The following is a 15,054-nucleotide window of genomic DNA, read 5'->3' on the forward strand; positions in this document are numbered from 1 at the left end:
CACCACAGGTCCAGCTTCAGAAACCCTCTGGTTTCAGCTGCTTTCAACGGGGAAGCTGCGGCTAGCCATACATTTCCCCTACGTAGTACATGGATGGGCCAAGTCCACCAGATGCTCTTTGTTAGTGGCTGATAGAAGGCTTTATGATGCCTATATACCATATGTTCCAAAGAAATATGGAAAAAAGTATTCTTTATGAATCAACCCCTTTAAAGTCAGCATGAAACTCATTGAAAAGCAGATTGAAATGTTCTTTCTAGTTAACCACAATTACGTCAGATCAGTATAACTATGCCAATGGAGAACTGGAACGGTAACATGCAGCTCAACTTCTCAAGCCACTTTGATTAAACCATTAGTGAATTGCTTAAATGGTAGTTTGCTAATATAATATGGAAATGCAGACTTTAGCTGCTAGAGTGATCTAAACTACTGGCTTGGCTCCAGTTTTCTTCAGAACAGTCGGAATTGCAATGGATTTAATATGTACGGTAATATAGTATATCTCATATGGTACTTCAAATTAGTTTTGCCAATGTTAGAAAAGTTTTATTTTAAATTTATTGTTACTTCATGTAATAGATATTAAATGTGCATGCAGGGTTCTCAGAAAATGCTTTAGTTGACAAAGGGTTAAATATGTAATGTTCTTAAGTGTGTGAGGCGGTTGGACTTCTTAATAAAGATTGCAATCTCCAGAGGAAGTCCAATGTGGCCTAATCTCATTCTGAAGTGTAACATTTCATGTGACAGGAAAGCCACAAACGGTTTTTCAGTTGGTCAGTACTGCAATATGCATTGATATTTGTATATAAACCTGTGCTTATGTAATGAAGGCAGACAACTGCTGATTTTGACTTGTCTCCTCATCGATGAGAATAAAACTCTTATTTGGATGAAAACTTGAATCATTATTGATAAGTATGGAAAATTCTTCTAACATCTTGGTCCTTCGAAGCCGGAAACCAATATTTCCAGACCCTCGTCCACCCGAGGACTGCACACCATGCATGGGGTGAGTCATCAAAATACTCACTTAATTCAAAGACCTCCGGTTAAATTACCGTTAAAAAGAGGCCAGTCAGACGGAGGGACGAGGTGGAATGACGGTTTTTAAAAGAAGATAGTAAGGAGAATTGAGGATTCGAGTTTTCATCTGAATAACGGTAATATAATTTTGTATATATGTGTTTTTATTATTTTTCATATTTAGATGTATAAGGTTATGTGATAAAAACCTAAGTTGGATCTTAGGTACTAAGACTGGGTCTTAGTTATATTAAGCACAGGTCTTAATATAAAAACCTGGGAATAGCGGTTCTCGAGGTTAGTAGTCCATAGCCTATGTGAGAAGGCTACAGGTAATAAATAACTCTGTGCAGCACGTAAAAGATAAAGTACTTGGAGATTTGGAGGATCTCCTATAGAATAAGTATTATGATTGTTTCTTATAGAGTATTTGGATTATTTGTTTTATAAAGTTTAAGATTGTGACTAAAAGTATTGAATGATTGAGATAAACTAAATCCAAAGTTAAAGAAAGATAAAGACTTTCAAACTGTGGTGTAAAGACACATCCATGACATCTGCTGCTGGTCTGACCAGCCTCTTATTGTCTCTGGACGCCCCTGACACCAGAAGTTTTAAGGTAATCAAGTATTTCTTTGGTGAAGTTGAAAGAAATGGTTGTTATAGATGAAACATATATGAGACTCCTTGACTGTGAAGAATGAATGTATGAGGGTTAAATAAATAAAACCCTGTGTGTATAAGGGAGTCCGATTAGGAATGGTCCTTTGTAAAATTGTTACAAGGACAAATCAGTAGGAAAAATACTGTAAAACACCCAGGAACATGAAGTATATGACTGATCAGCATAATACTTGTAAATATTGTTGTGTTTTGTGTGTGTACTGTGAAACTTTGGTGAAAATACCTTGTGGTCAAGATATATGAGGTATACAGAAATATAGAATATGATAGTAGGTTTTGTTATTCATATCGAATTTGTCTGTTTGTTAATCGTTAATCATGTGTCTTGTCTAAATGTGGTAAAAGTGAGAGTTGAGACAGTCTTTCACATTTCCTCGTCGTGGTCACCTTGGGTGAGCGACATTACTGTCTTGGGACTGTGTTTTCGTAAGCAGCTCTAGGTGTCTAGAGTGCAGCGAGTCCTACAGTCCAGGGAGAATAACGTTTTGGTAAGCTGCCTTATTTATAAGGTGCAGCGAACACTGTTATTCAATATTCCCAACTGACCATCAAAATTCTACAAGACTCTTTGAATGAGATCAAATTAGAGTCAGATCATAGAACCAAGATCAAATAATAGTATTAAGGGATAAATTAATATTAGTAAGTCAAATTGTCCCGTAGCAAAAAAGTAGATTTACATCTATTGTCCCGAAGGCTTCTCATTAAGTTTGGTTGGTCTTTTATTATTCTTTTCTTTATTTTGTGATGACTAAGATATTTAAAAATATTAGAAAAAGACAAAGGCACACCAAATTGTTTTAAAGAGGCTCTGTCACCAGATTTTGCAACCCCTATCTGCTATTGCAGCAGATAGGCGCTGCAATGTAGATTACAGTAACGTTTTTATTTTTTTTAAAACGAGCATTTTTGGCCAAGTTATGGCCATTTTTGTATTTATGCAAATGAGGCTTGCAAAAGTACAACTGGGCGTGTTAAAAAGTAAAAGTCCAAGTGGGCGTGTATTATGTGCGTACATCTGGACGTGTTTACTACTTTTACTAGCTGGGCGTTCTGATGAGAAGTATCATCCACTTCTCTTCAGAACGCCCAGCTTCTGGCAGTGCAGATCTCTGACGTCACTCACAGGTCCTGCATCGTGTCGGCACCAGAGGCTACAGTTGATTCTGCAGCAGCATCAGCGTTTGCAGGTAAGTAGCTACATCGATTTACCTGCAAACGCCGATGCTGCTGCAGAATCATCTGTAGCCTCTGGTGCCGATGTGTCCTCGCTCGTCTGACACGATGCAGGACCTGTGAGTGACGTCACAGCGTGATCTCTCGAGAACACGCTGTGTCTGCACTGCCAGAAGCTGGGCGTTCTGAAGAGAAGTGGATGATACTTCTCATCAGAACGCCCAGCTAGTAAAAGTAGTAAATACGCCCAGGTGTACACACATAATACACGCCCAGTTGTACTTTTACTTTTCAACACGCCCAGTTGTACTTTTGCAAGCCTCATTTGATTATATACAAAAATGGCCATAACTTGGCCAAAAATGCTCGTTTTTTAAAAATAAAAACGTTACTGTAATCTACATTGCAGCGCCTATCTGCTGCAATAGCAGATAGGGGTTGCAAAATCTGGTGACAGAGCCTCTTTAAGTCTCTTGTCCTGAGTGTCTGTTTGGATTGTTGGCTATTTCTACTGGAGGTTGGAGAATAGTCAAAATAATTGATAAAGGATACAAAGTTAATCAAATCTTTTCATATTAAAAGTGCTCGTAAGACTCCTATTCTAGAAAAAAAACAAAAAACTATTTAGGTGTCCATTAAATAGAGAGATAGACATATACTAAAATTGCTAAATTAGATTTCCTTTCAAAAGGACACTGCTTGTAACATGTGTAACGTATCAGGAACAGTCTTAGGATGTGGTTGTTTGTGTTAAAAAGTATTAAAATATACCTTTAGAAGGGGATGTTAAGTATATGCACAAATTAGATGTGGTAAATGTAAAATGATGATGATGATGATGATAAGGGTGTGGCAAATTTGGATTTAAAAGGACTTTGAGGGTAATTGAATGTTATAATTTAGTGAAGGAAAAAGAAGTGTGGTTTTGATTGTGTAAGACGACGGTTGGAAGAATCTCACAAAGGAGAACAAGGTAGAAGGTTGACAGAATGTTAAAATGATAAGGAATGTTAAAGACGGTTGTTTATATAGTTCAAGATGAAAAACTTTCATAGAACAAAATGCTGGCTGGTTGAAAGACCATGAAATGATCGGAAAAGCAGAACTATAGAAGAGTGTGTCAATAAATGTTGATATGTATAGCATGTGCATAAAATAATAGCATTCAATAATAGTGACTGCAGTAGTGATAAAGAGTAATACAGATAGGTACATTGCAATGTGTAAGGTGAATGATAACAAGAAGTATGATGTAGACGTGTATACAGGGTGTGTGTCCGTGTATACAGGGTGTTTGTTGCAGACTAATCTGAGGAGGAAATGAAATTGTGTACTGTTTGATGTGAGATGTTTTTCTCAATCGAGATTAAGAACTGAATTAATTGAATTTAAAATTATTATTATATGTAAAATTAGTGTGTAAAAAGTCCTAGAACATTGAACTAAAGTACAAGATTGTGTAAATAGACTGACTTTTTAAGTAATTAATTAAAGTTAGCTGTGTAAAATCAAGTTTTAAAGTTATAAATACAGTTTCCTTAATGTACGAAATTGCAAATGACAAAGACTTGTTTGATATGGAACATGAGTCTGATTGTCACAGTTTAATGTAACTTGACGCCCAAGTGTTACCTGGTGTCACTGATGTACCTTTGACTAACTATGATGTTCAGTATTTTGTAGACGGATCCAGATACTGGAATGAGCAGACAGGACATTTCACCACCGGGTATGCAGTAGTCCAGGAAGGTAAGACAGTGCTGCAAAAGTCACTGCCCTCCAGCAGCTCTGCCCAGGAGGCAGAACTCATGGCACTCGCAGAAGCATGTAAGTTGGGCACAGGTAAAAGGGTGAATGTCTATATAGACTCGAGGTACACCTTTGGAGTCTCACAGGATTATGACACAATATGGCGAGTAAGAGGCTTTCTGACTGCAGCAGGCAAACCAATACAACACTGGTTTGCACCTGGATTTCAGAACGCAGCTGCTCAACATGTAGAGTAGAGATGAGCGAACTTATCAAAAGTTCGGTTCGGCTAGTTCGCCGAATTTCACAAAAAAGTTCGGTTCGAACCGAACTAGTTCTGACCGAACCTGTCACTTACGTGCGCCGAGCATGCTACTGTCCGGGGTGCTGATAGAGTTAATGGGCTGCACTAACTCTTTCAGCAACCTTCACAGTACATGCTCGGCGCGCGGAAAATACAATTTTAATAAATGTAATAAAAAAATAAAAATTATACGTTCGTACTTACTTTCCTCCTGTCCGGCCTCCAGCGATGACGTTTCATCCCTTTCGCCGCTGCAGCCAATCACAGGCTGTAGTGGCGGTCACGCACGCCAGGATGACGCTTCATCCCACGTGACCGCCTCTGCAGCCAATCACAGGCTGCAGCGGCGACATGGATGAAACGTCATCGCTGGAGGCCGGACAGGAGGAAAGTAAGTATGAACGTATTATTATTTTTTTTGGCATGTATGTATGTATGTATGTATGTATGTTGTCATGTATGTATATCTGTGCATGTATGTTGGCATGCATGTATATATGTGCATGTTTGTATGTATATTTGCATGTATATATTTGCATGTATGTATGTATGTTTGCATGTATGTATTTTTGCATGTATGTTGTCATGTATGTATGTATGTATGTTGTCATGTCATGTATGTATGTATGTATGTCTATATGTGCATGTGTGTATGTATATTTGTATGTATGTATGTATGTTTGCATGAATGTATGTATGTTTGCATGTATGTGTGTTTGCATGAATGTATGTTTGCATGTATGTATGTATGCATGTTTGTATGTATATTTGCATGTGTGTATATATATATATGTATGTTGTCATGTATGTATGTATGTTGTCATGTATGTATATATGTGCATGTATGTTGGCATGTATGTATATATGTGCATGTGTGTATGTATGTATATTTGCATGTATATATTTGCATGTATGTATGTTGTCATGTATGTATGTATATATGTGCATGTATGTTTGCATGTATGTTGGCATGTATGTATACATGTGCATGTTTGTATGTATATTTGCATGTATATATGTTTGCATGTGTGTATGTATGTATGTTTGCATGTATGTATGTTGTCATGTATGTTTCTATGTATGTTGTCATGTATGTATGTATATATGTGCATGTATGTATGTTTGCATGTTTTTATTTTTGCATGTATGTTTGCATGTATGTTTATATATGTGCATGTATGTAATTATGTTTGCATGTATTTATGTTTGCATGTATATTTGTGCATGCTTGTATATATGTATGTATGTATCTTTGCATGTTTGTTTGTATGTATGTTTTCATGTGTGTGTGTGTATGCATGTATGTATGATAGTTTGCATGTATATATGTGTGTATGTTTGCATGTATGTATATTTGCATGTATATATGTGCATGCTTGTATGTATGTTTGTATATATGTATGTATGGCCATGTATGATACTGTCTGCTGGCGCCCTGTATCTAAGTCAACTTCGCGGCAGGCTTCTATACATGGTATAACAGTCAGTATCACACATTAAACTGAATCTAAGCCTACGACATGTTTTATTTAATTTTTTTTTTCACAGGTTTGGTGTTTGGACTACGTCGGTTTCGAGGACTACTTAGATGACGTGTTTTTTTTCTACAATAAAATGGTTAATGAGGGTTGTGTTGGGGGTGCTTTATTTCAATAAAATATTTTATCTATATCTTTGTCTTTTTCTTTTCAAATTTTATTACTACCACTTTAGTAATGGCCGCTGTCTGAGTGACAACATCCATTACTAAGGCGAGGCTTAGTGTTGGCCAGTGCAGAGGCTAACACTAACCACCATTATTACCCCGGTACCCACCACCACCAGGGGTGCCGGGAAGAGCCAGGTACGATCCAGTACCCGACCATCTGTTGTGATGGTCGGGCTCTGGGGCGGCCGCAGGCTGGTATTATGAGGCTGGGAAGGGCCAAAAACAGTGGACCTTCCCACCCTTGTAATGCTAGGCTGCTGCTGCTGTGTTGTATCTGGCTGGTTATAAAAGTGGGGGGGACCCCACGTCATTTTTTTTAATTATTTAAATTTTTTTTTTTTAAAAGACATGGGGTTCCACCCAATTTATCATAACCAGCCACATACAACACAGTGTTATTAGCCTGGGAATGGACAAAACCAGTGGCCCTTCCCACCAATGTAATGCCAGACTGCTGCGGCCTTGTATATGGCTGGTTATTAAAAATGTGGGGGACCCGTCTATTGCTAAATTTGTTAAATTCAAAAAAAAAATGACGTGGGGGTCCCCCCCATTTTTATAACCAGCCCGATACAACACAGCAGCAGCAGCCTAGCATTACAAGGGTGGGAAGGTCCACTGATTTTGGCCCTTCCCAGCCTCATAATACCAGCCTACGGCCGCCCCAGTACCCGACCATCACAACAGATGGTCGGGTACTGGATCGTACCAAGCTCTTCCCGGCACCCCTGGTGGTGGTGGGTACCGGGGTAATAATGGGTGGTTAGTGCTAGCCTCTGCACCGGCTAACACTAAGTACCGCCTTAATAATGGACGCTGTCAATCAGCCAACTGCCATTATCTAGGCACTAATAAAGTTTAAAAAAAAACACAAAGACAATTCTATTTTATTGAAATAAGAAATCCCCAACAAAACCCTCGTTAACCATTTTATTAAAATTTGAAAAAACGTAGATCTACGCAGTAGTCCAACGAATCGAAGATGTAGTCCAATCGGTACATCAAAATCTGCAACAACATAAAAAAACAGTTATCAATGTGAACAATAACAATACTTCTACTCACCTACACACATATATACACGCACGCACGCACGCACGCACGCACGCACACACAAACAAACAACCATACACAAACACACATATATACACAAACACAACAAGATATACAAACACACACACACACATAAACAGACAAACACACACACACACACATATACACGAACTCACACATATACAAACAAAAACACACATATCCAAACACACACACACACACACACACACAGTTATACACACACATACACGAACACATATACACAAACACATATACAAACAAAAACACACATACCCAAACACACATATACACAAACACATATACACAAACACACCCATATATACACACAAACACACACCCATATACACACATATACACAAACACACACATATACAAAAACACACACAAACATCTACACACAAACATATACACAAATACACCCATATATACACAAACATATACACAAATGCATATACACAAACACACCCATATATACACACACACACACACACACACACACACACACACACACATATACACAAACACACATATAAAAACAAAAACAGACAAAGTCACATACCCAAACACACATATATACACAAACACACACATACACAAACACGGTTTCTTTTAAATGCTGCTGGGGAACCCGCTCGATCCACTATATAAGGCTGCGCTACAGTGCAGCATTTAAAAGAAACAGGATCCTGACCTGTCCATAGAGTTTAAGGCAGCACAGAGTATTTCAGGAGATGAGCATGCAGATTCAGTGCTGCTGTGAACTCTGCTCTTACCATTACGTAGCTCTCAGTCTGTTACCTCTCCTCCACTCCTGTCCTCCAGAACACCTTCACATGATTGGCAAGTCACCACGTAATGGTAAGAGCAGAGTTCACAGCAGCACAGAGTATTTCAGGAGATGAGCGTGCAGATCTTGTGCGGGGTGGTGACTTGCCAATCATGTGAAGGTGTTATTGAGGACAGGAGTGGAGGAGAGGTAACAGACTGAGCTACGTAATGGTAAGAGCAGAGTTCACAGCAGCACTGAATCTGCAAGCTCCTCTCCTGAAATACTCTGTGCTGCTGTGAACTCTGTTCTTACCATTACGTAGCTCAGTCTGTTACATCTCCTCCACTCCTGTCCTCTATAACACGTTCACATGATTGGCAAGTCACCACCACGGGTTGGGGTTAGAGCCTGATTCGCGAGTATCGCTTACTCAGGAAGCGATACTCGCGAAACGCGCGTCGGGGTGCCTCAACACTCGGTGGGTCACTTCACTTCTAAAAACACCTCCATGGGTAAGCCGTCATTTTTTAGTTTTGCCACATCAGTGGTTCTGTTAAACGGACGTTTGGTTCATCAGGCTCTAGCAGGCCGGCTCCTTTTCCCTTGACCTATTTTTGGGACCATGTAATTGAAGAGTTAGACGTAACTCTTGTGGTAATAGTCGGTAGTTGTTACTTTCATCTGCTGCTGTCTTGTATGCACTATCTGGTGGTGAGATTGCACTGTTCCCGTTGCAGTGAACCAGCAATGCCTGTATGTGACGGTGAGGTGCTTTCTCTCCCCCATATACTTATTTACTAACGGAACTGTTTATACTATTATACTTATGGCATGCCCGTGTTGAGGGTTTTTTTGACATCTGATCCACCTATCGACTTTCAATTTTATACACCTCGTTGTGTACTTGTGTTTTTATATTTTTGTACTTTTTGAGTGTTACAATAAAATTATATATTCTTGTGTACTTATAGTCTATGACTCCTTTTTTCTCTTGGTTTCTAATATTAATGTGGAGTTTTCGCTAGCTTATAGTGATATTTTTGGAGGTAGTACATTTCGCCTTGTGGGTGATACCTAGCCAATTACCATACCTGTGAGACCTTTTTTGTTGTTAATATTATCCGTGAAGGTAAATATCTGTATGAAGGAAGAAAGTCAGCAATACTCCAAGCACCGAAACCTCTGACAAAAAGACAAATGATGTCCTTTTTGGGTATGACTAACTTCTGCAGGAGTTGGATAGCCAATTAGGCTACTATTACGGGACCATTTTTGTCTTTGATTTAAGAAGAGGCATTTTTTTTCAGATAAAACAGGTTCTTGTAGGCTCTTCAGTGCTTGAACTAACTGATTATTAAAAAAAAAAAAAGAAAAAACCTTTATTCAAACTTTAGATTGTAAAAATGTATATATGACTTCGGGGCTAACACACGAGTATGGAGGAAAGGATAGACCTCTAGCTTACTACTCATCAAAACTCGACCCAGTAGCTGGAGCCTTACCTCCCTGTGTTCAATCAGTTGTAGCCGCCGCAGAAGCTATAAGAGCATCCGTCACATTAGTGTTATTTATGATAGAAAGATGTACCATTTTACATTTTTCGACTTTGATGTCTACTGCGGAGGATGGTGCACCATTTGATTGCCTATCCTCCATAGCAGAAAGAGTGTTACCAAGATCAGATCTTAAAGATTCTCCACTACCAAATAGTGATCTCATACTGTTTGTAGATGGATCTTGTAAGAACAAATACATCCTACCCAGCAACAGATATGAAGTTATATTGAGCCATCGGACAAGCCATGTCTCAACAGGGTGGATGGTAGAAATCATATCTAAAGTGTTCATGGCATATGGCTTTACTAACTACTCTAAAATTTTTGTTTAACTTGTTTAACATGCGCCAAATATAATCCACAGGGGAATGTAAGACCAAAAAGAGAACAGTTCCCAAATCCACTCTAACACATTTGTATGGATTTAATTGAAGTTGTGTTTGCTTCCTAAGATATTAGGTATATGTATAAGGGTGTTCATTTGAATCTCAGAGTAGGTAAGACAAAATTTGGCTTGAGACACTTTTCAGATAAAATATATGGTATCTGTGAATATTTCTGTGAGTAGAAGATGTTACAGATAATCATCTCAGATCAAGGTACAAATCCTGCTGAAAGGGGTAACAACAAGTGTGACATAAAATTTACCCAGTAACTACATATTTCTATGTGCCCTGTCCAGAGGGACAGAGAAGTTTTTTCTTATATAAAGGTGTTTGTTTGTTTGTTTGATTTGATATACAGAACTTGTCAATGAACTGATGAGACCCAAACCTGAGGGTGATAGCATGAGCTTGGTGATAGTATTATTTTCTTAGTTGAGACCCTATTGTTTATATTGTCTGAGGTTTATAATTATAATGTATGTAAACGTGCCACGGTATTGTGAATAACAACTTGAGGTGTTTTATGTGGAGTTATGATGTGAAGGTCACTGGTTGTTGTCACTCATAAGTAAGACGTACAAGGCAGTAATGAGAGCCCGGAGGTTATGTGACCTGGGTGTCTTTAGGTTTGAGAAAGACGCTGCCCACGACCTGTTATATCTGCAGGGGTAAAAGTCGAATTAGAACAGTAAGTGACAGTGCGACAATTATGACCAATATGTACCATGGTAGGAGAAGTTTGGATTATTGACAATGTTAGTAGGTTTAGCAGTAAAGAATGCTCATAATGTAGAGAAAGTGGCCGACAGATTGAACACTGCTCCCTTGGCATTTGCCAAGTAGTTGGCTCAACCTGTTGCCACTGTATAGACCTTTTTGGCATTATGCAGGATAGAGCAAGCTAAGAAAATAAAGTCTGTAAGGGGGATAAGCCCTATTTTAAAGAGGCCCTGTCACCAGATTTTGCAACCCCTATCTGCTATTGCAGCAGATCGGCGCTGCAATGTAGATTACAGTAACGTTTTTATTTTTAAAAAACGAGCATTTTTGGCCAAGTTATGACAATTTTTGTATTTATGCAAATGAGGCTTGCAAAAGTACAACTGGGCGTGTTTAAAAGTAAAAGTACAACTGGGCGTGTATTATGTGCGTACATCGGGGCGTGTTTACTACTTTTACTAGCTGGGCGTTGTGACGAGAAGTATCATCCACTTCTCTTCAGAACGCCCAGCTTCTGGCAGTGCAGACACAGCCGTGTTCTCGAGAGATCACGCTGTGTCGTCACTCACTTCCTGCCCCAGGTCCTGCATCGTGTCAGACGAGCGAGCACACATCGGCACCAGAGGCTACAGTTGATTCTGCAGCAGCATCAGCGTTTGCAGGTAAGTAGCTACATCGACTTACCTGCAAATGGCGATACTGCTGCAGAATCAACTGTAGCCTCTGGTGCCGATGTTTCCTCGCTCGTCTGACACGATGCAGGACCTGTGAGTGACGACACAGCATGATCTCTCGAGAACACGGCTGTGTCTGCACTGCCAGAAGCTGATTGTCAGAGTATGATTTCCTAAAGACTTAGCTTAAAGAGTTAAATATTTTAATTTCACTGAAGGTAAGAATGCAATGTATGAAATAGATTTCCGCGCTGTGTTATAGATCAATGCAAGGATAGAAACACAGCTTACAAACTAGCATATTCAGATAAATACATTTGTACTATCTATGTAAATACCCTAATAAAAAGGATAAGGGACTATATGATATAGGAATTGATGTTTCAGGTACTGGCCTATAGGGCATTTCTTGCAACTGAAAGTTTTTTAGTTCCAAAGATAGACCTACCCTCTAAAGTTTATCTGGCCAACTTCACTTATGAAGATAAATTGACATTAGAAACAGGTTGCAGTGATAAACATGAATGGTTAGCCTGGATGAGATACACTGCAATCCAAAATAATAGAACTAACTGTATCGCTTGTGCAAAAGCCAGACCACATCTGGCTACTACATGTTTCAGGCTATCAGATAAGGAGAACCCACAAGGTCTGCAATGCGTGTTATCTTTATATAATGCATCATATAATCCAGGTGATAAATTATGTAAGACATTCTCTTTATTGTACCCACCTGTGGGGAGAGATGAAATCCCTCCCTTAGTAGTGGCTTACCCAGGCAACTACACCTTCTTTCTGAGGAATGGGCAATGTAAGAAAGTAGGGAACCTCACTGAACAATTTTGTGACTGATAATGGTAATTACTCCTCTAATTGGTTAACCAACCAGGCAAGGGCAAGGACTGATCTCTGGTGGCTATGTGGAGAAAGGAAGGCCAAGTGGCAGGGAGGCTGTACTCTGGTTCAGCTTCTGATGCCATTCCACTTGTTTTAACACCTGAGTTTCAGAGAATGAGAAAACGCCCTGGAGACTATCTGAATCGCTATAAGCAGTCTATCCATGAAGGTTCCTTTGACCATAGAATATACATAGAAAATAGGAGTACCCCAAAGGGGGCCAAATGAGTTTAAGGCCCAAAATCAGATTGCATCAGGCTGCGAGTCTGTACTTTTCTGGTGGTCTACGATAAATAAGAATGTCGACTGGATTAATTATATTTATTATAATCAACAGAAATTTGTTAATTATGCCAGAGATGCAATAAAGGGCATTGCAGATCAGTTGGGACCTATATCTTTAATGACATGGCAAAATAAAATAACCCTGGATATGTTACTAGCAGGAAAAGGGAGTGTCTGCAAACTGTTTGTATCGTCTGTTGAACTTTTATTCCCAATAATACAGCTCCTGATGGCAGTATTACCAAGGCATTGGAAGAACTCAATTCCCTGTACGAAGAGCTTGCAGGAAAACTCTGGAATAAATTACATATTCACCTCATGTATTGCGGGGTAGTTTGGAAAATGGACTGGCCTGGTAACCTCTGTACTCATGACCATTGCCGTCGTTGCCAGTATATTGACTGTTTGTGGATGCGATACTCTGAATAAGAGGATTGATCCAAAGATTAATTGAGACCTCAGTGACAAAGACAATGTGCCAAGAGATTCAAAAGAAGAGAACCTGTCCTGGATAATCTTACAGAACATGTCTACATAAATTTATAAGAGGAGGGAATGTTAGAAAAGTTTTATTTTAAATTTATTGTTACTTCATGTAATAGATATTAAATGTGCATGCAGGGTTCTCAGAAAATGCTTTAGTTGACAAAGGGTTAAATATGTTATGTTCTTAAGTGTGTGAGGCGGTTGGACTTCTTAATAAAGATTGCAATCTCCAGAGGAAGTCCAATGTGGCCTAATCTCATTCTGAAGTGTAACATTTGATGTGACAGGAAAGCCACAAACGGTTTTTCAGTTGGTCAGTACTGCAATATGCATTGATATGTGTATATAAACCTGTGCTTATGTAATGAAGGCAGACAACTGCTGATTTTGACTTGTCTCCTCATTGATGAGAATAAAACACTTATTGGGATGAAAACTTGAATCATTATTGATAAGTATGGAAAATTCTTCTAACAGCCAACTATGGTAAACTATCGATAGGATTATTTAGCATGCAGACAAAATGACTGTTCATCATCAGTTTTGGAGAAGTGAGTTCCAAAATGATAACAAATATTGATTTAATCGAAGACTGAAAATGTCAGGTAGGACTGTAGATAACCCTTATTTTTAACTCCCCACACCGTTTCCCTGTGGCCCATAGTTAAGGCAGCTGAAACTGTTTTGGTACTCCGTAACACTGGAAAGATGGTGGTCTTCGGAAATATTCTTTCTTTTAAAAAAAACTATGGATTTGCAAAGTAAAGTATCAAATAATCCATTTTAACACTGCAGAACCACTATTTTGTTAGTTGGCGAAAGAAAATCACAGCTATTGAACAGCTATTAGAACCCGCTGTGAAGTACCTGCTTACATCTCCCTATATCCGAGCTTCCTGTGACATGAGACAGTGTAGATGAACATTGGGTTTTCTATTGGAATTTTCAAGTTTTGAATAGAGGTAATCTTTAATCTCGTACCCACAAATATGTGTGGTGGTAGCAGATCTAAGTTGGAGTTAAAGGAGATTTCCCCAGAAATGTTTACCATAATTATAGAATATGCGATAAATATCCTATTATTGGGGGTCTGACCACTCCTAGAGCAGAGGTACCCTGCAAAGAGGGGACTGTACACGCCTGCTTATCTGTTTCCATATCTCTGATTTACTATAAATGAAATTGACCTTACATGCCTGGCCACCTCTGCACGAGGAACTGTATCTCTGTATGGAATATCTTCTCAAAACCCCATTTAATTTCATTAGAATATTATATTTTTTTTAATAATATTGTAATATCAATAAAATGTGTTTTTTTTTGTATACATTTTTATAAAGAAATAAATGAATATTTTGACTATAGTGGAAGTGCAGTGACATTTTCCATTTTTTTTTTATAAATCTCCTTTCTGTTTTTATTTTATTTGGGACCATTGGTTTATTGTTGATTACATATCTATGGATAAGCAAAGCTGATTTCATCTTTAGAACTAGCAATAACAATTTCACAAAGATTTGCACACAAGCGAACTCCTAATCGTTTATTAAAATTGAT

This window comes from Rhinoderma darwinii, chromosome 1 (assembly GCF_050947455.1).
Source record: "Rhinoderma darwinii isolate aRhiDar2 chromosome 1, aRhiDar2.hap1, whole genome shotgun sequence".
NCBI classification, from domain to species: Eukaryota; Metazoa; Chordata; class Amphibia; order Anura; family Rhinodermatidae; genus Rhinoderma; species Rhinoderma darwinii.